Source organism: Hypanus sabinus, chromosome 5, assembly GCF_030144855.1.
Source record: "Hypanus sabinus isolate sHypSab1 chromosome 5, sHypSab1.hap1, whole genome shotgun sequence".
Lineage (NCBI taxonomy): Eukaryota > Metazoa > Chordata > Chondrichthyes > Myliobatiformes > Dasyatidae > Hypanus > Hypanus sabinus.
In genome coordinates, this window is record NC_082710.1 from 111,007,203 (window position 1) to 111,029,368 (window position 22,166).

At 43.0% G+C, this 22,166-nt stretch overlaps 1 protein-coding gene across 1 annotated transcript in view; it reads left to right on the forward strand.

The window, feature by feature from the left end:
• The first annotated feature begins 3,183 nt into the window (after positions 1-3,183).
• Positions 3,184-22,166, forward strand: part of LOC132394772 (fibrinogen-like protein 1-like protein) — a 45,896-nt gene continuing 26,913 nt past the window's right edge. The window contains exon 1 of the mRNA XM_059971181.1: positions 3,184-3,265. The gene's annotated coding sequence lies outside the window, so the exon portion shown is untranslated. The remainder of the gene's footprint in view (positions 3,266-22,166) is intronic.

A 22,166-nucleotide genomic window follows, 5' to 3' on the forward strand; every position in this document is an offset into this window, starting at 1 on the left:
GCCTTCTGTTCTCTTCTATCTGGCTCCCCCTTCTCCAGCCCTGTATCTCTTTCACCAACCAACATCCCAGCTCTTTACCTCATCCTCCCCCCTTCAGTTTTCACCTATCTTGTGTTTTTCTCTCTCCCCTTTCCCCACCTTTTAAATCTACTAATCAGTCTTTACTTGCCAGTCCTGCTGAAGGGTCTCGGCCTGAAACATTGACTGTACTCTTTTCCATTGATGATGTGTGGCCTGCTGAGTTCCTCCAACAGATTGTGTGTGTTATTAAGAAGGTAAAGATGGAACATGAGAGTAAGCTGGCCAATAATATTAAGGAAGATACCAGAAGTTTCTTCAGGTATATACAGTCTAAAAGAGAGGTGATAGTGGATATCAGACCACTAGAAAATGATTCTGGAGAGGTAGTAATCGGTGGCAAAGAAATGGCAAGTGAGCTGAATGAGTATTTTGCATCCTCTTCACTGTAGAAGACTCGAGCAGCATGGTGGAAGTTCCAGCAGTCCGGTGTCATGAAGTGAGTGAAGTTAGCGTAACTAGAGAGAAGGTTCTTGGGAAACTGAAAGGTCTGAAGGTAGATAAGTCACCTGGACCAGATGGTGTACACCCCAGGGTTCTGAAAGTGGGAGATGAGGAGATGGTGTAGGCTTTAGTAATGATCTTTCAAGAATCACTAGGTTATGGAATGGTTCCAGAAGACTGGAAAATTGCAAATGCCACTCCACTTTGTAAGAAAGGAGAGAGATAGAAGAAAAGAAACTATAGGGCAGTTAGTCTGACCTCAGTGGTTGGGAAGAAGATGTTGGATGTTGATTGTTAAGGATGAGGTCTTGGGGTATTTGGAGGCACATGATAAAACAGGCCAATGTCAGCATGGTTTCCTCAAGGGAAAATCTTGCCTGACAAATTTGTTGAAATTATTTGAAGAAATAACAAGCAGGATAGACAAATGAGAATTGGTTGACACAACACACACAAAATGCTGGTGGAACACAGCAGGCCAGGCAGCATCTATAGGGACAAGCACTGTCGACGTTTTGGGCCAAGACCCTTTGTACTGACGAAGGGTCTCAGCCCGAAATGTCAACAGTGCTTGTCCCTATAGATGCTGCCTGGCCTACTGCGTTCCACCAGCATTTTATGTGTGTTGTTTGAATTTTCAGCATCTGCAGATTTCCTCGTGTTTGCTCTTAGAATCGGTTGATGTTGTGTATTTGGATTTTCAGAAGGCCTTTGACAAGGTGCTACATATGAGGCTACAAGCCAATGGTATTACAGGAAAGATTCTAGCATGGATAAAGCAGAGGCTAATTGGTAAGAGACAATGAGTAGGAATAAACAGAGTCTTTTCTGACTGGCTGCCAGTGACCAGTGGTGTTCCACAGGGGTCTGCGTTGTGACCAATTATTTTTATGTTACATGTCAATGATTTGGATGATGAAATTGATGGTTTTGTTGCAAAGTTTGCAGATGATATGAATACAGGTGGAGGGACAGGTAGGTTTGAAGAAGTAGAGCGACTACAGAAAGACTTGGACAGATTAGACTTGGACAGGAGAATGGGCATAGAAATGGCAGATGATCACAGTGTTGGGAAGTGTATGGTCATGCACTTTGGTAGAAGAAATGAAAGGGTTAAGAAAATGGAGAGAAAATACAAAAAAACTGAGATGTAAAGGGACAGACTTCCTTGTGCAGGATTCCCTAAAGGTTAATTTGCAGGTTGAGTCTGTGGTGAGGAAGACAAATGTGATGTTAGCATTCTTTTCAAGTGGACTAGAATATAAAAGCGAGGATGTAATGCTGAGACTTTATAAAGCACTGGTGAGGTCTTACTTCAAGTATTGTGAGTAGTTTTGGGTCTCTTATCTTAGAAATGATGTGTGAAATAGGAGACAGTTCAAAGGATGTTCACGAAAATGATTCCAGGCTTGAATAGCTTGTCATAGGAAGAGAGTTTGATGGCTCTGGGCCTGTATTCACTAGATTTCAGAAGAATGACGGGTTACCTCATTGAAACCTATTGAATGGTGAAAAGCCTTGATAGAGTTGATGTGGAGAAGTTACTTTCTATGGTGGGAGAGTCCAAGACCAGAGGACATAGCCTCAGAATAGAGGGGCATCCTTTTAGAATGGAGGTGAGGAGGAATTTCTTTAGCCAGAGAGTGGTGAATCTGTGGAATTCTTTGCCACAGGCAGCTGTGGAGGCCATCCTTATGTATATTTAAGGGGAGAGGTTGATAAATACTTGATTGGTCAGTGCATGAAGGGATATGGGAAGAAGGCAGGGGATTGGGGCTGAGAGGATCAGCCATGATGAAGTGGTGGAGCCGACTTGATGGGCCAAATGGCCTAATTCTGCTCCTTTATCTTATGATCTTATGGAAACATTGAAACGTGCTGTGAAATACGTTGCTTGCGTCAAGAACCAACAAATTTGTCACCCATGCTTCTAGCACAGCATCGCATGTCCACAACTTACTTGGAATATGGGAGGAAACTGGAGCACTTGGAGGAAACCTACACTGTCATCAGGAGAATGAACAAACTTCATAGAGGCAGCGGCGGGTTCAGTAACCCGATTCCTGGTGCTATAAAGTTCTGTGTCACTGTGATGCCTTATCTGAGACTCTTTGATCATTGTGATGGTCTTCTGTCAGCTGAAACTGTCTGATTTATGACTGATTCTGATACTTTGATGAACATGTACTGAACTTGATAAGGCATTATTGGAATGAAAATATTGTTTTGCCATCGAATAATGTAAAAGAAAAACAGAAGCTATATCTTTGAGCAACACAACATTAACAATTCTCCTTAGTGAATGCAAACTTTAAATAGAAGTGATGCATTTATGTAAGGACATTCACATCCTCTGGATATCTGATACATCAGAATCCATTTATGTCGTTTGTCACAGATATATTTAGTGCACTTCATATCCATAAGCAGTATGGGATCCTTCAGTCAAAGGGAAGGCAATGATCTGATTTGCTAATATGGCTGAAAGATAAATATTTAACAAAACATTCGAAGAATTTCTTACAATTCAGCAAAATGGTGCAATGATATATTTTTAAATCTACCTAGGTACAGAGACAAGGTTTCAAGATAAAGCACCCCCAATCACCCAGGACACACTCCCTTCTCGTTACTCTCAGCAGAGGGGAGGTACAGGAGCCCCAAGACACACACTCAACGTTTTAGGAACAGCTTCTTCCACTCCACCATCCGACTTCTGAATGGACAGTGAACCAACCCAAGAGTACGCTCTCATTATTTTTGTTTTCTTTTTGCACTATTTATTTGTTTTTTAAAAATTATATTTCATATTGTAATTTACAGTAATTTTTAAAAATGTTTTGCACTGTACTGCTGCTGCAAAACAACACATTTCACTGCATATGTCAGTGATAATAAACCTGATTCTGAAGGGCATGTATCCCTTTTATTCCGTCCCATCAATACTGCCTGAGTTCCTTCAGCATTTGTGTTTATTGCTCTGGATTTCCAGCATCTGCAGAATCTCTTGTATTTATGAATACTCAGATTATATGATCATATTTCTGTTCTTTTCATGGAGTAATGCACCCCGGTGGGGAGGAGATTTGAGCGTGATACTTCTCCTCTCAGTTGCCATCTAATCATAACAATCCCATTAACTGGAAATTTGGGCATTTTGCTGGCACAAGCACAGCAGTGCATTTTGACAGTGAGGAAGCTGTGGATCACTTGGATTAACCATTTAAAAGACCATATGTTACTGTATTTGTCCTGTAGTGCTCTCTGCAGTCAGCTGAGGTTCCTGGTGACTTTTTCAATAGCAGACAGGAAGACTCATTAGATATCAGGCAGGCGTGATTGGAAAATTTATGTCAACAAATCCCTTGGCCTTATTATGCATTTGGAATGACAGTCAGTAATGGTTATTTCCGTTATTTTATATGAGGGCACATTAAGCTTGCTCCTAATGCTGCAGCAGTTGTACAATAAAGAGACCGAGACAGCAAAGAGTGTGTGACCTTTAGCAACTCTTTGTAACTTTATGTTCCAAGAGCAAATATATGTATCTGTTGTGAAAGATATTGCTGTTCCAGAACAGAAGACAATCTATGGATTTGCAATGGATATGTTGTGAATTTAATACTTCAGTAATATGTGAGTAATATTGTAGATATTTTGTTGATTGTTAATATTGTAAATATGTTGTTGATTCTTTGTTTAAATAATTCATTATGGGTTACAGTATATGTAAAAGTAAGTAAATGGGGTATGTCATAATGCAACTACATGATACTTTGCTTAAAGTAAAAAAAAAGTCAGATGGAGATCAACCCAGATAAAAACATAGAAACATTGAAAACCTGCAGCGCAATACAGGCCCTTTAGCCCACAGAGTTGTGCCCAACATATCCCAACCTTAGAAATTACTAGGCTTACCCATAGCCCTCTGTTTTTCTAAGTTCCATGTACCTATCCAAAAGTCTCTTAAAATACCCTGTCGTATCTGCCTCCACCACCATTGCCGGCAGCCTATTCCACGTATTCACCACTCTCTGAGTAAAAAAACGTATCCCTGACATCTCCTCTTTACCTACTCCCCAGCACCTTAAACCTGTGTCCTCTTGTGGCAACCATTTCAGGCCTGGGAAAAAGCCTCTGACTATCCACATGATCAATGCCTCTCATCATCTTATACACCTCTATCAGGTCACCTCTCATCCTCCATCGCTCCAAGGAGAGAAAGCCGAGTTCACTCAACCTATTCTCATAAGGTATGCTCCCCAATCCCTGTAGTCTAGTGTAGCTTTCTCTGTGTTGTTTTTTTTTATTACGTAGTTCAGTCTAGTTTTTTGTACTGTGTCATGTAACACCATGGTCCTGAAAAACGTTGTCTCATTTTTACTATGCACTGTACCAGCAGTTATGGTCGAAATGACAATCAAAGTGACTTGACGTGACTTGAAGTCTCCTCTGCACCCTTTCTATGGCTTCCACATCCTACCTGTAGTGAGGTGACCAGAACTGAGCACAGTACTGACCAGGGTCCTATATAGCTGCAACATTACCTCTCGGCTCCTAAACTCAATTCCATGATTAATGAAGGCCAATACATAGTACACCTCCTTAACCACAGAGTCAACTGTGCAGCTGCTTTGAACGTCCTATGGACTCAAACCCCAAGATCCTTCTGATTCTCCACACTGCCAAGAGTCTTACCATTATACTATATTCTGCCATCATATTTGACCTACCAAAATGATCCACTTCACACTTATCTGGGTTGAAGTCCATCTGCCACTTCTCAGCCCAGTTTTGCATCCTATCAATGTCCCGCGATAACCTCTGACAGCCCTCCACACTATACACAACACCCCCAACCTTTGTGTCATCAGCAGACTTACTAATCCATCCCTCCACTTCCTCATCCAGGTTATTTGTAAAAATGACGAAGAGTAAGGGTCCCAGAACAGATCTCTGAGGCACACCACTGGTCAACAACCTCCATGCAGAATATGAACCATCAACAACCACTGCTTGCCTTCTGTGGGCAAGCCAATTCTGGATCCACAAAGCAATGTCCCCTTGGATCCCATGCCTCCTTACTTTCTCAATAAGCCTTGCATGGGGGACCTTATCAAATGCCTTGCTGAAATCCATTACATCTACTGCTCTTCCTTCATCAATGTATTTAGTCACATCCTCAAAAAATTCAATCAGGCTTGCAAAGCAGGACATGCCTTTGACAACGCCATGCTGACCACTCCTAATCATATTATATCTCTCCAAATGTTCATAAATCCTGCCTCTCAGGATCTTCTTCATCTTCTTCATCAACCACTGAGGTAAGACTCACTGGTCTATAATTTCCTGGGCTATCTCTGCTCCCTTTCTTGAATAAAGGAACAACATCTGCAACCCTCCAATCCTCGGGAACCTCTCCCGTCCCTATTGATGATGCAAAGATCATCACCAGAGGCTCAGCAATCTCCTCCCTCACCTCCCACAGTAGCCTGGGGTACATCTCATCCGGACCCAGCGACTTATCCAACTTGATGCTTTCCAAAAGCTCCAGCACATCCTCTTTCTTAATAGCTACATGATCAAGCTTTTCAGTCTGCTGCAAGTCATCATTACAATCACCAAGATCCTTTTCAATAGTGAATACTGAATTAAAGTATTCATTAAGTACCTCTGCTATTTCCTCCGATTTCATACAGACTTTCCCACTGTCACACTTGATAGGTCCTATTCGTTCACGTCTTATCCTCTTGCTCTTCACATACTTGTAGTATGCCTTGGGGTTTTCCTTGATCCTCCCTGCCAAGGCCTTCTCATGGCCCCTTCTGGCCCTCCTAATTTCCTTCTTAATTCCTTCCTATTAGCTTTATAGTCTTCTAGATCTCTAACATTACCTAGCTCTCTGAACCTTTTGTAAGCTTTTCTTTTCTTCTTGACTAGATTTATTACAGCCTTTGTACTCCACAGTTCCTGTATCCTACCATAACTTCCCTGTCTCATTGGAACATACCCATGTAGAACTCCACACAAATATCGCCTGAACATTTGCCACATTTCTTCTGTACTTTTCCCTGAGAACATCTGTTTTCAATTTAAACTTCCAATTTCCTGTCTGATAGCCTCATAATTCCCCTTACTCCAATTAAACACTTTTCTAACTTGTCTGTTCCTATCTCTCTCCAGTGCTATTGTAAAGGAGATAGAATTATGATCACTATCTCCAAAATGCTCTCCCAGTGAGAAATCTGACAGCGGACCAGGTTTATTTCCCAATACCAAATCAAATACAGCCTCTCCTCTTGTAGGCTTATCTACATATTGTGCCAAGAAATCTTCCTGAACACTCCTAACAAACTGCACCCCATCTAAACCCCTTGCTCTAGGGAGATGCCAATCAATATTTGGGAAATTAAAATCTCCCATCACAACTCTGTTATTATTACACCTTTCCAGAATCTGTTTCCCTATCTGCACCTCAATATCCCGGTTAGTATTGGGTAGCCTATAAAAATCACCCAGTAAAGTTATTGACCCCTTCCTGTTCCTAACCTCCACCCAACGTAGACAATCCCTCCATGGCTTCCACCTTTTCTGCAGCCGTGACATTATCTCTGATCAATAGTGCCATGCCCCCACCTCTTTTGTCTCCCTCCCCATCTTTTCTGAAACATCTAAAACCCAGCACTTGAAGTAACCAATCCTGTCCCTGAGCCATCCAAGTCTCTGTAATGGCCACCACATCATCATCTAAGCTCATCCACTTAGTTCACAACATTCCTTGCATTAGACACATCTCAAGCTTTCGGTCTGAGTGCATCCCTTCTCTCTCACCTGCCTGTCCTCCCTCTTGCATTGTCTACAAGCTTTCTCTATTTGTGAGCTAACCTCCTCTTCCCCAGTATCTTCAGTTCGGTTCCCCCCCCCCCCCACAACTATTCTAGTTTAAACCCTCCTCAGTAGCCTTAGTAAACCACCCCGCCAGGATGTTGGTCCCTCTGGGATTCAAGTGCAACCCGTCCATTTTGTACAGGTCACACCTGCCGCAAAAGAGGTCCCAATGATCCAGAAATCAATCCTTGCCGTCTGCTCCAATCCCTCAGTCACACATTTATCCTACACCTCATTCTATTCCTATACTCACTGATGCATGGGACAGGCAGTAATCCCAAGACTACCTTTGTGGTCCTGCTTCTCAACTTCCTTCCTAACTCCTTGTAGTCTTTTATCAGGACCTCTTCCCTTTTCCTACCTATGTCGTTGGTACCAAAACGTAAGTGTGAGGTGGTTCATTTTGGTAGGTCACATATGATGGCAGAACATAGTATTAATGGTAAGACTCTTGGCAGTGTGGAGGATCAGAGGGATCTTGGGGACCGAGTCCATAGGACACTCAGAGCTGCTGCACAGGTTGACTCTGTGGTTAAGAAGGCATACGGTGTATTGGCCTTCATCAATCATGGGATTGAGTTTAAGAGCTGAGAAGTAATGTTGCAGCTATATAGGACCCTGGTCAGATCCCACTTGGAGTGTTGTGCTCAGTTCTGGTTGCCTCACTACAGGAAGGACGTGGAAACCATAGATAGGGTGCAGAGGAGATTTACAAGGATGCTTCCTGGATTGGGGAGCATACCTTATGAGAATAGGTTGAGTGAACACGGCCTTTTCTCCTTGGAACGATGGAGGATGAGAGCTGACCTGATAGAGGTGTATAAGATGATGAGAGGCATTGATCGTGTGGATAGTCAGAGGCTTTTTCCCAGGGCTGAAATGGCTAGCACAAGAAGGCACAGTTTTAAGGTGCTGGGGAGTAGTTACTGAGGAGATGTCAGGTTTAAGTTTTTTTAAGCAGAGAGTGGTGAGTGCATGGAATGGGCTGCCGGCAATGGTGGTGGAGGTGGATACGATAGGGTCTTTTAAGTGACTCCTGGACAGGTACATGGAGTTCATTAAAATAGAGGGTTATGAGTGACCCTAGGTAATTTCTAAGGTAAGGACATGTTCGGCACAGCTTTGTGGGCTGAAGGGCCTGTATTGTGCTGTAGGTTTTCTATGTTCTATGTTTCTATTTTGAACTTCTGCCTTTTCTTTTCAATAAGATTAATGTTTTGGAGTTACAATATATAACAGTGGCAAAGATAAAGTTCTAAAGGAACCTGAGATGACTACCTATGTTGAAATGCAATGAGACATCTGAGTGAAAAAAAAGTGTTGTGAGAAATGGTTGAGTGAAAAGCAGCAGTACTCGCTTCTTCAGAAAAGGAAACACAGAAAAAAGAGGCCGAAAATGGAAGAATCCACAGGTTCATAAACATTACATACTGGGTGAGAATAATCATTAAAAAAGAGCTGAAGTGGCTGGCAGCATCAGAAAGATAGGTACGTTTGATTACACAATAGTTAACTGGAATATGTATATTGAACTAATTGAGCAATATTTTAAAACAAATCGAATAGCCATTGAGAAACAATTACCAGTTTTGCTGAGCACATTGAGTGGAAAAGCCAATTTTGCTTAGAAGTTTGACTGCTCCAACCAAAGCAACCGAAATGAGCTTTGCTGATATCATGAAAGTAATACAGGAACATTTAGAACCAAAATCACCGTTGATTGCAGAATGCTTTAGCTTTCATAAGTGGAATCAAAGGAAGGGGCGTCCTTTTCAGTGTATGTGGCTGAATTGAAGAGATTGTCAGAGCATTGTGACTTCAATGATAGGCTTAATCATGCACTGAGAGATTGTTTGGATTGTGGTATCTTACAAGAAAACATTCAAAATTGGCTTTTAACTAACTTACACCTCACATTTAAAGGTCAGTTGAAATTGCTGTACCAATCAAAACAGCAGACAGAGATGAAATTGAGTTGCAGTTAGGGATGAAAGTGAGCATGAACAGAATTGAAAAATTGAAACTAGCCTGGCCAATCAAATTGTGTTGCCATTGTGGCAAGGGCTTACATAAACCAGACCAAAAGAGACTTATAGGCGAAACTTGCAGAAAATGCATCAAAGTTGGACACATACAAAGAGCATCTTGGGCAGATAAAAATATATGTTCTCATGTGGAAGAGGAAAAGAGATACAGTCAAGTTGCAATTTTAAAAAGCACTAATCTTCATGTTGTTGATGAAAATTCTGATAATGATGAGAGTGACTCAGGACTGGGAATCCTTGAGATTTACAATGTGAAAGGTAGCATGAGACAAGCAATATGGCTTAGACCAGGAATGAATGGAAAAATAATTAAAATGGAATTGGACACTGGCTCAGTGATTTCAATCATTCCACAAAGAGAGTTTGAATGGCATTTCAAAGATACTGAATTGAAACTTGCAGATATCCAACTAAGAACTTATACTAGAGAAAAGATAACTCCAGTGGGAATGAAATTCATAATAGTGAAATACAACAACCAACAAACCACATTGGGCTTGTATGTGGTTAAAACAGGACGGCCAGCATTATGGGGCATGATTGGCTGAGACACTACAACTTGACCGAAGGTCCACCCACCATTTGCATGCCAGATCCCCAATTGAAAGTGAATTAAGAAAAGTATTGAATGATGCCATACACAATGAAGCTTTGCTCAACAGGGGGCAAACAGGTGTTGGTGCCTACCTCTCCGCCTCTGGTTGGGAGATCATTTTGGACCAAGGAAGAACCATGCCACTCACAGGAAGTGTGAAGTGAAGAAAAATTTGTTGTAGTGGTCCGACTACAACAGTTTTTGTTGGCAATGTATCTGAGAAAGATTCTGTTAGGTTTATCAGCCAGTTACTTGTGAAATGTGGCCTGAACTTAAGCTGGAAGAGAGTTCAAGGAGGTTCAGGAAAGTTGCAAGCATTTGGATTTTGTAAGTATAAAGAACCAGAATCTACCCTGCGTGCATTAAGGTTATTGCATTAACTCTAAGTGGGAAACACAAAGCTCCTTGTAGAAGTAGAGCAAAGCCCAAAGCCCAGTTGGATGAACGGAGGGCCAAAAAGAATGGAGTAAATGGAGATACGAAAACAGAGCATTTGTCAGATGATGCTGTGGATGAGAAAAGGGGGAAATAGAAGAATTATTAAGAGAATTCTCCAGTGAAGCAGAGGCACTTCCCCAAGATCTGGGTGCACAAACCAGAAGAAGAAAAAGGAAGGAGAGGAAAGGTATCCAGAGTTGTCAGAACAACTTCTTGCAGTCTCAGAATCAATTCCTACAAAACTACGGTGGAGGATCCAGAACAGGAGATTGTTTTCACAACCACAAGTCTCACCTGCCAACTCCTTGTCAGGAAAGATGTTCCCCCAAGAGTGAGAAATCCTCCATAGTGGTTAAATCATTAGAGTGAATGGGACAATTTAAAATTCTCTATGCTGTTGATGTCCATACAGTAATTGTATAATATACTGTATATATAATGCTTATAAAAGTATTCACGCCCTTGGAAATTTTCGTGTTTTATCATTTTACAGCATTGATTCATGGCGGATTTAATTTGGCTTTTTTGACACTGATCAACAGAAAAAGACTCTTTCATGACAAATTGAAAACAAATCTCTACAAAGTGATCTAAATTAATTACAAATATAAAACACAAAATAATTGACTGCGTAAGTCTTCACCCCCTTCAAGTCAATATTTAGTAGATGCACCTTTCTGGCAGCAATTACAGCCTTGAGTCAATGTGGATACATCTCTATCAGCTTTTCATATCTGGACATTTCAAATTTTCCCCATTCTTCTTTACAAACTGCTCAATCAAGCTCTGTCAGATTGCATGTGGATTGTGAGTGAACAGGCCTTTGCAAGTCCAGCCAAAAATTCTCAATTGGATTGGGGTCTGGACTCTGACTTGACCACTCCAGGACATTAGCTTTGCTGTTTTTAAGCCATTCCTGTGTAGGTTTAGCTTTATGTTTGGGGTCATTGTCTTGCTGGAAAACAAATCTCCTTCCAAGTCGCAGTTCTTTTGCAGACTGCATCAGGTTTTCCTCCAAGATTCCCCGTATTTTGCTGCATTCATTTTACCCTCGACCTTCACAAGCCTTCCAGGGCCTGCTGCAGTGAAACATCCCCACAGCATGACGCAGTTACCACCAAGCTTCATGGCAGGGATGGTGTGGTTTAATAATATATGGTGTTAGGATTACGCCAGACAAAGTGTTTAGTCTGATGACCAAGAAGTTCAGTTTTGGTTTCATCAGACCATAGAACCTTCCTGCTTACCTCAGAGTCTCCCACATGCCGTCTGGCAAACTCTAGCCGTGATTACATGTGAGCTTTTTTTCAACAGTGGCTTTCTCTTTGCCACTCTCCCATTAAGCTGCAACTGGTGAAGCACCCGGGCAACAGTTGTTGTATGCGCAGTCTCTCCCATTTCAGCTACTGAAGCTTGTCGCTCCTTTAGGTCTCTTGGTGGCCTCACTCACTAGTCCCTTTCTTGCACGGTCACTCAGTTTTTGAGGACAGCCTGCTCTAGGCAGATTTACAGCTCTGCCATATTCTTTCCATTTCTTGATGGTTGACAACTGTACTCCAAGGAATGCAGTTACCAGACTCTCACAGCTACCTAGACTATTCCTCCTCCCACCCTGTCTCCTGCAAAAATGCTATCCCTTTCTCTCAATTCCTCTGCCTCCGCTGCATCTGCTCTCAGGATGAGGCCTTTCATTCTAGGACAAAGGAGATGATTTCCTTTTTTAAAGAAAGGGGCTTCCCTTCGTCCACTATCAATTCTGCCCTCCATCGCATCTCCTGTATTTCACGCACCTCTACCCTCATCTCATCCCCCCGCCAGCCCACCAGGGATAGTCTCCCTGGTCCTCACCTATCACCCTCCAGCGTACAGTTCCAACGTATAATGCTCCGTAACTTCCACCGCCTCCTACGGGATCCCACCACCAGACACATCTTCCCCTCCCCCCCCACTCTCGGCTTTCCGCAGGGATTGCTCCCTACGTGACTCCCTTGTCCATTCATCCCCCCATCCCTCCCCGCGGACCTCCCTCCAGGCACTCATCCCTGCAAACGGAAGAAGTGCTACACCTGCCCCCACACTTCTTCCCTCACCACCATCCCAGGCCCCAGAAAGTCCTTTCAGGTGAGGCACCACTTCACCTACGAGTCAACTGGGGTGATATACTGTAGCCGGTGCTCCCGATGTGGCCATTGGGGAGACCCGCTGCAGACTGGGAGACCGTTTCACCGAACACCGGTGCTCAGTCCTCCAGTAGTGGCGGGATCTCCCTGCGGCCACACACTTCAATTCCACAGACCACTCCCACTCCAATATGTCTGTCCATGGCCTCCTCTACCGTCAAGATGAGGCCACACGCAGGTTGATGGAGCAAAACCTTATCTTCTGCCTAGGTAGCCTCCTTCCTGCCGGCATGAACATTCAACTCACAGACCTCTATTGATACCCCTGCTCCCCCCCACCCCTTACCCCATCCCTATCTATTATTTTAGTCTGGTTCTCTTTCTCTTTTTCCCCCTTCACTATAATCTCCCCCTAGCCCAACCTTTCTTTATCTTTTATTTCCCATAATTCTCCACCTTCCCTCTAGCTCATTTCCCTTCAGCCTATCACTTCCCAGCTCTCTACTTCATCCCTCCCCCCACTTCTTATCCCCTCTCCACCATCCCATGTTACTTCACTCCCGATGAAGGATTTCGGCCTGAAACGTCGTCACTACCTCCTCCCATAGATGCTGTCTGGCCTGCTGAGTTCTGCCAGCATTTTGTGTTTTTATTTTTATCCAAGGAATATTCAGTGACTTGGTAGTTTTCTTGAATCCATCTCTTTACTTGGGCTTTTAAATAATCTTTTCACGGAGTTGCTTGAAGTGTTCTTTTGTCTTTATAGTGTAGTTTTTGCCAGGATACTGACTCACCAGCAGTTGGAACTTCCAGATATAGGTGTATTTTTACCACAATCAATTGAAACACCTTGACTGCACATAGGTCTCCAAAAACAGAAAACAAAAAAACCCTGTCTGTTGCAAAAATGCTACCCCCTCTCACAATTCCTCCGTCTCTGCTGCGTCTACTCTCAGGATGAGGCTTTTCATTCCAGGACGAAGGAGATGTCTTCCTTTTTTAAACAGAGGGGCTTTCATTCTTCCCCATCAAATCTGCTCTCAAACGCATCTCTCCCATTTCCCGCACATCTGCACTCACCCCATCCGCCTACCACCCCACTCGGGATAGGGTTCCCCTTGTCCTCCCCTACTAGCCCACCAGCCTCCAGGTCCAACGTATAATTCTCCATAACTTCCACCACCTCCAACAGGATCACACTACCAAGAACATCTTTCCCTCCCATCCCTTTCTGCTTTCCACAGGGATCGCTCCCTACGCGACTCCCTTATCGACTCGTCCCCCCCATCCTTTCCCACCGATCTCCCTCCTGGCACGTATCCTTGTAAGCGGAACAAGTGCTACACCTGCCCTTACACTTCCTCCCTCACCACCATTCAGGGCCCCAGACAGTCCTTCCAGGTGAGGCAACACTTCACCTGTGAGTGGGCTGGTGTGGTATACTGCGTCCAGTGCTCCCGGTGTGGCTTTTTATATATTGGTGAGACCCAATGCAGACTGGGAGACCATGTCGCTGAACACCTACGCTCGGTCTGCCAGAGAAAGCAGGATCTCCCAGTGGCCACACATTTTAATTCCACGTCCCATTCCCATTCTGATATGTCTATCCATGGCCTTCTCCACTGTCAAGATGAAGCCACACTCAGGTTGGAGGAACAACACCTTATATACTGGCTGGGTAGCCTCCAACCTGATGGCATGAACATTGACTTCTCTAACTTCCGTTAATGCCCCTCCTCCCCTTCTTACCCCATCCCTGACATATTTAGTTGTTTGCCTGTTCTCCATCTCCCTCTGGTGCTTCCCCCCACCTTTCTTTCTCCTGAGGCCTCCCGACCCATGCTCCTTTCCCTTCTCCAGCTCTGTATCACTTTCGCCAATCACCTTTCCAGCTCTTAGCTTCATCCCACCCCTCCAGTCTCCTCCTATCATTTTGCATTTCCCCCTCCCCCCACTAATTTCAGATCTCTTACTATCTTTCCTTTCAGTTAGTCCTGACGAAGGGTCTCAGCCCGAAACGTCGACAGTGCTTCTCCTTATAGATGCTGCCTGGCCTGCTGTGTTCCACCAGCATTTTGTGTGTGTTGTCCAAAAACAGATCTCCATTTAACTAATTATGTGACTTCTAAAACCACTTGGCTGCACCAGTGGTGATTTGGTGTGTCGTATTAAAGGGGGAGGGAGTGTGTACTCATACAATCAATTATTTTGTGTTTTATACTTGTAATTTAGATCACTTTGTGGAAATCTGTTTTCACTTTGACACAAAAGAGAACTTTTCTGTTGATCAGTGACAAAAAAAGCCAAGTTAAATCCATTTTCATTCAAAGTTGTAAAACACACACACACACACACACACACACACACACACACACACACACACACGTGTGTGTGTGTGAGAGAGATGGCATGTATAATCAAACTTAATTTTTTGCATTTTCTCTACATTTAGAAAATTATCAACCCTTTCATTTCTTCTACCAAAGTGTATGACCATACACTTCCCAACACTGTATTTATTCCATCTGCCATTTCTTTGTCCATTCTTCTAATCTATCTAAGTCCTTCTGTAGTCACTGTACTTCTGGAAAAATTCCCTGCCCCTCCAGCTATCTTCATATCATTTGCAAACTTTGCAACAAAGCTGTCAATCCCATCTGGGAAATCATTGACATATAACATAAAAAGAATCGGTTCCAACACAGACCCCTGTGGAAAACAACTAGACAATGGCAGCCATCCATAAAAGGCTCCCTTTATTCACGTTCTTTGCCTCCAGCCAATCAGCCACTGCTTTATCCATGACAGAATCTTTCCTATAATACCATGGGCTTGTTGTTTGTTAAGCAGCCTCATGTGTGGCACTTGTCAAAGGCCTTCTGAAAATCCAAGTTCACAACATCAACCGATTCGCCTTTGTTCATCCTGCATGCTTTTTCTTTAAAGAATTTCATCAGATTTGTCAGGTCAAGATAATCCCTTGTGGAAACCATGCTGACTACAGCATATGTTATCATGTGCCTCCAAGTACCCCGAGACCTCATCCTCAATAGCCCACTCCAACATCTTCACAACCTCTGAGGTTAGACTAACTGGCCTATCATTTCCTTCCTTCTGCTTCTCTCCCTTCTTGAAGAGTGGAGTGACATTTGCAATTTTCCAGTCTTCTGGAACCATTCCAGAATCTAGTGATTCTTGAAAGATCCTTATTAATACCTCCACAATCTCTTCAGCTGCCTCTTTCAGAACCCTGCGGTGTACATCATCTGGTACATTATCTACCTTCAGCTATTTCAGTTTCCCCAAGAACCTTCTGTCTAGTTATGGCACCTTCACAAACTTTATGACCCCAATACCTGGAACTTCCACCATATAGCTAGTGTCTTCGGCAGTGAAGACTGATGCAAAGTACTGACTCATTTCATCCACCCTTTCCTTGTCACTCATTATTACTGCTCCAGCATTGTGTTCCAGTGGTCCAATATACACTCTCACCTCTGTTTTGCCCTTGATATATCCGAAGAAACTTTTGATATCTTCTTTAATATTGTTATTGGCTAGCTTACTTTCATATTCCATCTTTAAATTTTTTATTGACTTTTTTGTTGTGTTCTGTTGGTTTTTAAAAGCTTCCCAATCCATTAACTTCCCACTAATTTTTGCTTTGTTATATGCCCCCTCTTTGGCATTTATGTTGGCGATGACTTCTCTTGTTAGCCATGGTTGTGTCATCTTGCCTTTAGAATGTTTCTTCCTCGTTGGGATGTATATATCCTACGCATTCCAATTGCTTCCAGAAATTTCTGTCATTGCTGCTCTGCTATCATCCCTGCTAGTGTTCTTTAACAAACACTTCTGGCCTATTCGTAATTCCCATTACTCCACTGTAATACTAATACATCTGACTTTAGCTTCTTCTCAAATTCCAGGGTGAATTCAATCTTATTGTGATCACTTGCCACTCAGGGTTCTTTTACCGTAAGCTCTCTAATCAATTCTGGTTCATTGCACAACACCCAATCCAGAATAGCTCATCCTCTCATGGGCTCGGCCATGAGGTGCTCTAAAACACCATTTTGTAGGCATTCCCTCTCCTGGAATCCAAAACTAACCCAATTTTTCCAAGCAACCTGCATACTGAAATCCCCCATGACTATTGTAACATTACTCCTTTGGTATACATTTTATACCTCCCGTTGTAATTTGTAGACCACATCCTTGCTACTGTGTTGGGGTCTGAATACAACTCCCATTAGGGTACTTTTAACCTTACAGTTCATTAGCTCTATCCATATAATTTAGCACCTTCTGACCCTATGTTACCCCTTTCTAATGATTTGATTTCATTTTTTACCAAAAGAGCAATTCCACCCCCTCAGCCTTTCTGCCTGTCCTTTTGATATAATGTGTATCCTTGGACATTAAACCTCCAGATATAATCTTCTTTCAGCTATGATTCAGTATTGCGTGCATCATACATTGCATACTACAACTGTGCAACACGTTCAGCTACTTTATACCGTATACTGTGGGCATTCACCTATAACACCTTCAGTCCCGTATTCACCCTTTTTGATTTTGTCTGTCTCTTACGTTGGCAAGTCATCCTGTTGATGGCAATTTTGCCCAATCAACAGTCTCTCCTCACCACACATTGCCTCTGTTTGTAAACCAGCCACCTCAACTTCAGCACTATCACCCGCCTTTCCGATGATACTTCTTGTATTGACACACTCGCAGCTCAGGACTCTAGTCGTACCATGCTCAACCTTTTCATTCCTAACTTTGATGCCTTACCGACACAACCTGTTTCTGCAGATGGTGCTGGTTTTAAAACGTATGTAAAACATAGAACTATACACCTGCTCCTGCAGGTGCTGCTTCCATTAGAACATCGAATAAGGATCTGAGCTGCACAGTATTTGACCGGTTTCCGCAGGAGTCACTGGTATTGGAACATAAAACATAGATCTTACAGCATAGTACTTGACCTTTTTCTGCAGGTGCAGCTGGTGTTAGAACATAGATCTGTACTCCACAGTTTCTGCATTTGCTGCTGGAATTGGAACATGGAAGATGGATCTAAACAGCTCAGTATTTGAACTGTTTCTGTAAGTTCAGCTGGTGAACATTGAACATAGATCTGAGCAGCACAGTGCATAACCTGTTTCCACTGGTGATAGAACAGGTGCTGTTAGTATTGAAACATAGAACAGAGATCTGTACTCCACACTACTTGGCCTGTTTCTGCAGATGCCAGTGTTGATAGAACACAGAATGTAGATCTGTACGGCACAGTTACTCGACCTCTTGTTGTAAGTGTAGCTGGTATTGGAACAGGAACATTGAACTGTGCTGAGGCACATGATAAAGTATGCCATAGTCAGCATGGTTTTAAGGGAAAATCTTGCCTGACAAATCTGTTGGAATTCCTTGGAAAAATAACAAGCAGGATAGGCAAAGGAGAATTGGTTGAAGTTGTGTAGTTGGATTTTCAGAATGCCTCTGACAAGGTGCCACACATGAGGCTGCTTAACAAGTTACGAGCCCACGGTATTACAGTAAAAGATTCTAGCACGGATAGAGCAGTGGCTTATTGGCCGGAGGCAAAGTGTGGGATTAAAAGGAGCCTTTTCTGGTTGGCTGCCAATGACTAGTGGTGTTCTACAGGGGTTTGTGTTGGGACCGATTCTTTTTACATTATGTGTCAATGATTTGGATGATGGAATTGATGGCTTTGTTGCAAAGTTGGCAGATGATATGAAAATAGGTAGAGGGGCAGGTAGTTTGAGGAAGTACAGAAGCTACAGAAGTACTTAGACAGATTAGGATAATGGACAAAGAAATGGCAGATGGAATACAGTGTTGGGAAGTATACGATCATGCACTTTAGTCAAAGAAATGAAAGTGATGGGAATTTTCCAAATGGAGAGAAAATACAAAAAGCTGAGGTATGAAGTGTAATATATGGATCTATTGCTTTAAGAGCAATGACCCCCCCGCTTAGTACTACACATTGATCTGTTGTCTGCAGTGTTCTCCCTCTCTCTTGCTGCAATATAAATACACCAGTTAAAGCCATCTCCTGTGTGCTTTTATTTAATTGATATGTAGTTGTGTACAGACACAACAAATTGCTGACAAGTACAAAGCTGAATGTCAGAGACTACCAGTAAATGCACCGACATTTGCGGGACGAAACAGCGAGAGATAAACAGCACGGGAAGGCCATCAGAGACACCAACAACTGTGTGAGGACAGAGATAGTAACAGTGAAAGACGTGCTGAATTTAGAGTAAAAATAACATGGTGATGGCTTCAGTCGGGAAAGTTGCTGAATTTGATAGCACTAATGAAGACTCAGAATTGTATATCGAGAGGGTTGAACTCTATTGTAATGTGAACAATGTGGAGGAGCAAAAGAAAGCCCGTACACTTCATAGCCTAATGGGAGCAAGAACCCACAGTCTCTCACGCATCCCGTAATCCCTGAAAAGCCAGCAAGTAAGACATTCGATGAAATTGTTACAACTTTACAAAATCACTTGAGCTGTAAACCACTGGCAAAAACTGGGAGATTTAGATTTTACAAAAGGAACCAGCCAAAAAATGAAAGCATTTCTGAATACATTGCACAAACTTTCCTAGTACTGTGACTTTACAGATGGATTTTCTGATGTATTAAGGTACAGGCTTATACTGTATGTGGCATACATAGTCAAAGCACTCAAAAGAGCCTTTGTCCAAAAGAGACATAATCTTAGAATTGGCATTGACTATTGCAATATCGCTAGAGACTGCAGCAGAACTACAGAAAGAGAGGTCAGAATGTGAAAGGTGCAGGATGTCCCTAAATGGTGCAAAAAGCCAAAGATGTTGCAAATCCTCCTATGATACAAATGACTGTTAGTTCAAGAAATAGTCGGCAGAAAGTGTCACAGACAAGGTCAGATAGACTAGAGAGAGTGTGCAAGGCAGACAAAAAGCATAACCAAGCAAAAAGTCTCAAACACAAAGCTAAGCAAATGCATAAAGATACTGAATGTAAAACAGAATCAGACAATATGGAATCTGACAAAGGTAAACTAGAAATGCAGAGTATAACTGAAGCAGATCAGAAAATCATCTGGATCTCAATAGATGTGTCTAGTGTAAAACTGAAAGTGAAGCTGGATACAGGGTCAGCTTTGTCCATAATTCCAGTGGCTGACTACAACAGACTGTTTTCTAAGACCTCAGGAATGCTAAAGACTTACAAGGCAAAAAAATGTCTCCCGAAGGCAAACTGGAAGTAACTGTGATGTCTAGAGGCTGAACACAGCAGTTAGAGCTTCATGAATTGAAAAGTGGAGGGACAGCACTTTTTGGATGTGAATGGTTGAGAAAGATCCAACTAGACTGGCACTCAATCAAAGCTCTCAGTGTGAGTGACATCAACAGGCGGCAGCAGCCCAAACGGAAGCTCTAACTCGAGACTGGCACAGCACTGAATGCTAATGAGGAGGTGTTTGAGAAGGAGATTGGTAAACTCAAAGGCATGAAGGCCAGAACTGAACTGGTTGAAACAGCATAAAGTGCGCCCTGTTCCTTATGCACTACATCCTAAAGTAGATGCTGAACTTCAGAGCTTGGAGGCATCTGGAATTCTTTCCAAGGCTAATTGGAGTGATTGGGCTATGCCCATTGTCACTGTGATTGAGAAAGGGAAAGTCAGAGCCGTTTGCATATGTGGGGATTTCAAAGTGAGCATCCACCTGGTGCTGTGGACTGTGCCGTATCCCCTGCGACAAATAGAAGACATTTTTGCATCTTTGTCAGGTAGGGAGAGGTTTTCAAAGATTGACTTATCACAAGCCTATCTGCAAACGGAGATTGAGGAGTCAAGCAGGAAGTTCCTCACAATCGACACTCACAAGGGATTGTTCCTGTATAATTGGCTCATCTTCGGCGTCGCATCAGCTCCAGCAATTTGGCAAAAAGCAGTGGACCAAATGCTCCAGGATATCCCAGGAACACAACGTTACATTGATGACATCATCGTGACTGGAAAAAATGATGAAGAGCACCTGCAGAACCTTGGTAAAGTGCTGGCCAGGCTGAGTGAGTGTGGTTTGCACGCAAAGAGGGAGAAATGTGAGTTTTTCCAACACTGAAATCTCATATTATGGACATGTCATTGACAAGCATGGCTTACAGAAGTCATAAAAGAAGATTGAAGCAGGGCTACAGTTATTCAAACCAGAAAACGTGTCACAACTCAGGTCATACTTGGGCGTTGTAATCTACTGCCTCCAGTTTCCCTCAAATATTACACCTTTGACAGGTAGGGAGAGGTTTTCAAAGACAGACTTATCACAAGCCTATCTGCAAACGGAGATTCAGGAGTCAAGCAGGAAGTTCCTCACAATCGACACTCATAAGGGACTGTTCCTGTATAATCGACACTCACAAGGGACTGTTCCTACAGTGCTGCACCCATTGACCACACTGTTACAGACAGGAGCAAAGTGGGAACGGTCAGAGAGATGTGAAAGAGCATTCAAGGAAACAAAGAGACTAATAACATCAGATGAACTGCTCACCTATTATGACCCATCTCTGCCCACCAGACTAGCGTGCAATATGTCCCCTTATGACATTGGAGCTGTTTTGTCACACATTATCAAAGATGGATCTGAACACTGATGTGTGGCTCTCGTGTTGTGGTTCCCTCTGAACTGCGCACCAGACTGTTAGAGAATCTGCATGAAGGACACCTGGGTACAGTCAAGATGAAGAGACTCACCCGGAGCTACATGTGGTGAGCGCGCGTAAATAGCAGATTGAATACTTCACCAAAAGCTGTTTGGGATGCCAAAATGCACCCCCACAGGCACTGATACACACGTTGTCACCACAGCAAAGAGTACATATTGACCTTGCTGGGTCACTCATGGACTCCACATTTCTGATTGCTGTGGATGCTCATTCGAAGTGGCCGGAGGTTACTGTGTACCAGTGAAGTCAACCACATCAGCAAAGACTGTCTCTGTTCTGAGGACTAGCTTCACCAGAAATGGCTTACCAGAACAAACTGTGAGTGACAATGGACCACAATAAACGTCAGAAGAATTCAGACAGTTCATGAAGTAAAATGATATCAGACATTTCAAGTCAGCCCCCTCCCCACATAGCAACGAATGCTTTAGCTGAAAGGTTTATCCAAACCTTCAAGAAGTCCATTAAAGCAATGAACAAGGAGGACATTGCTGTACAGCACAAGATGGACAACTTCCTTTTTGTGTATTGGAACTCATGAACAGTAAACTGTCATGGTTCCCTCTAAACTGCACACTAGAGTGTTAGAAAATTGGTGAAGGACAGCTGGGTACAGTCAAGATGAAGAGTCTCGCCCGGAACTACATGTGGTGGCCGGGAATAGATGACTTAACAAGTTTCACGTGTTACGTCCATAGCCCCCTCCTTTGTGAGAATCGCCAGATCACTGTTGGGTTGAGTCAAACGGGGGGCCCAAGACATGAGGGGGAGACGTGCAGGATGTCACATTTCTCCCCCCCA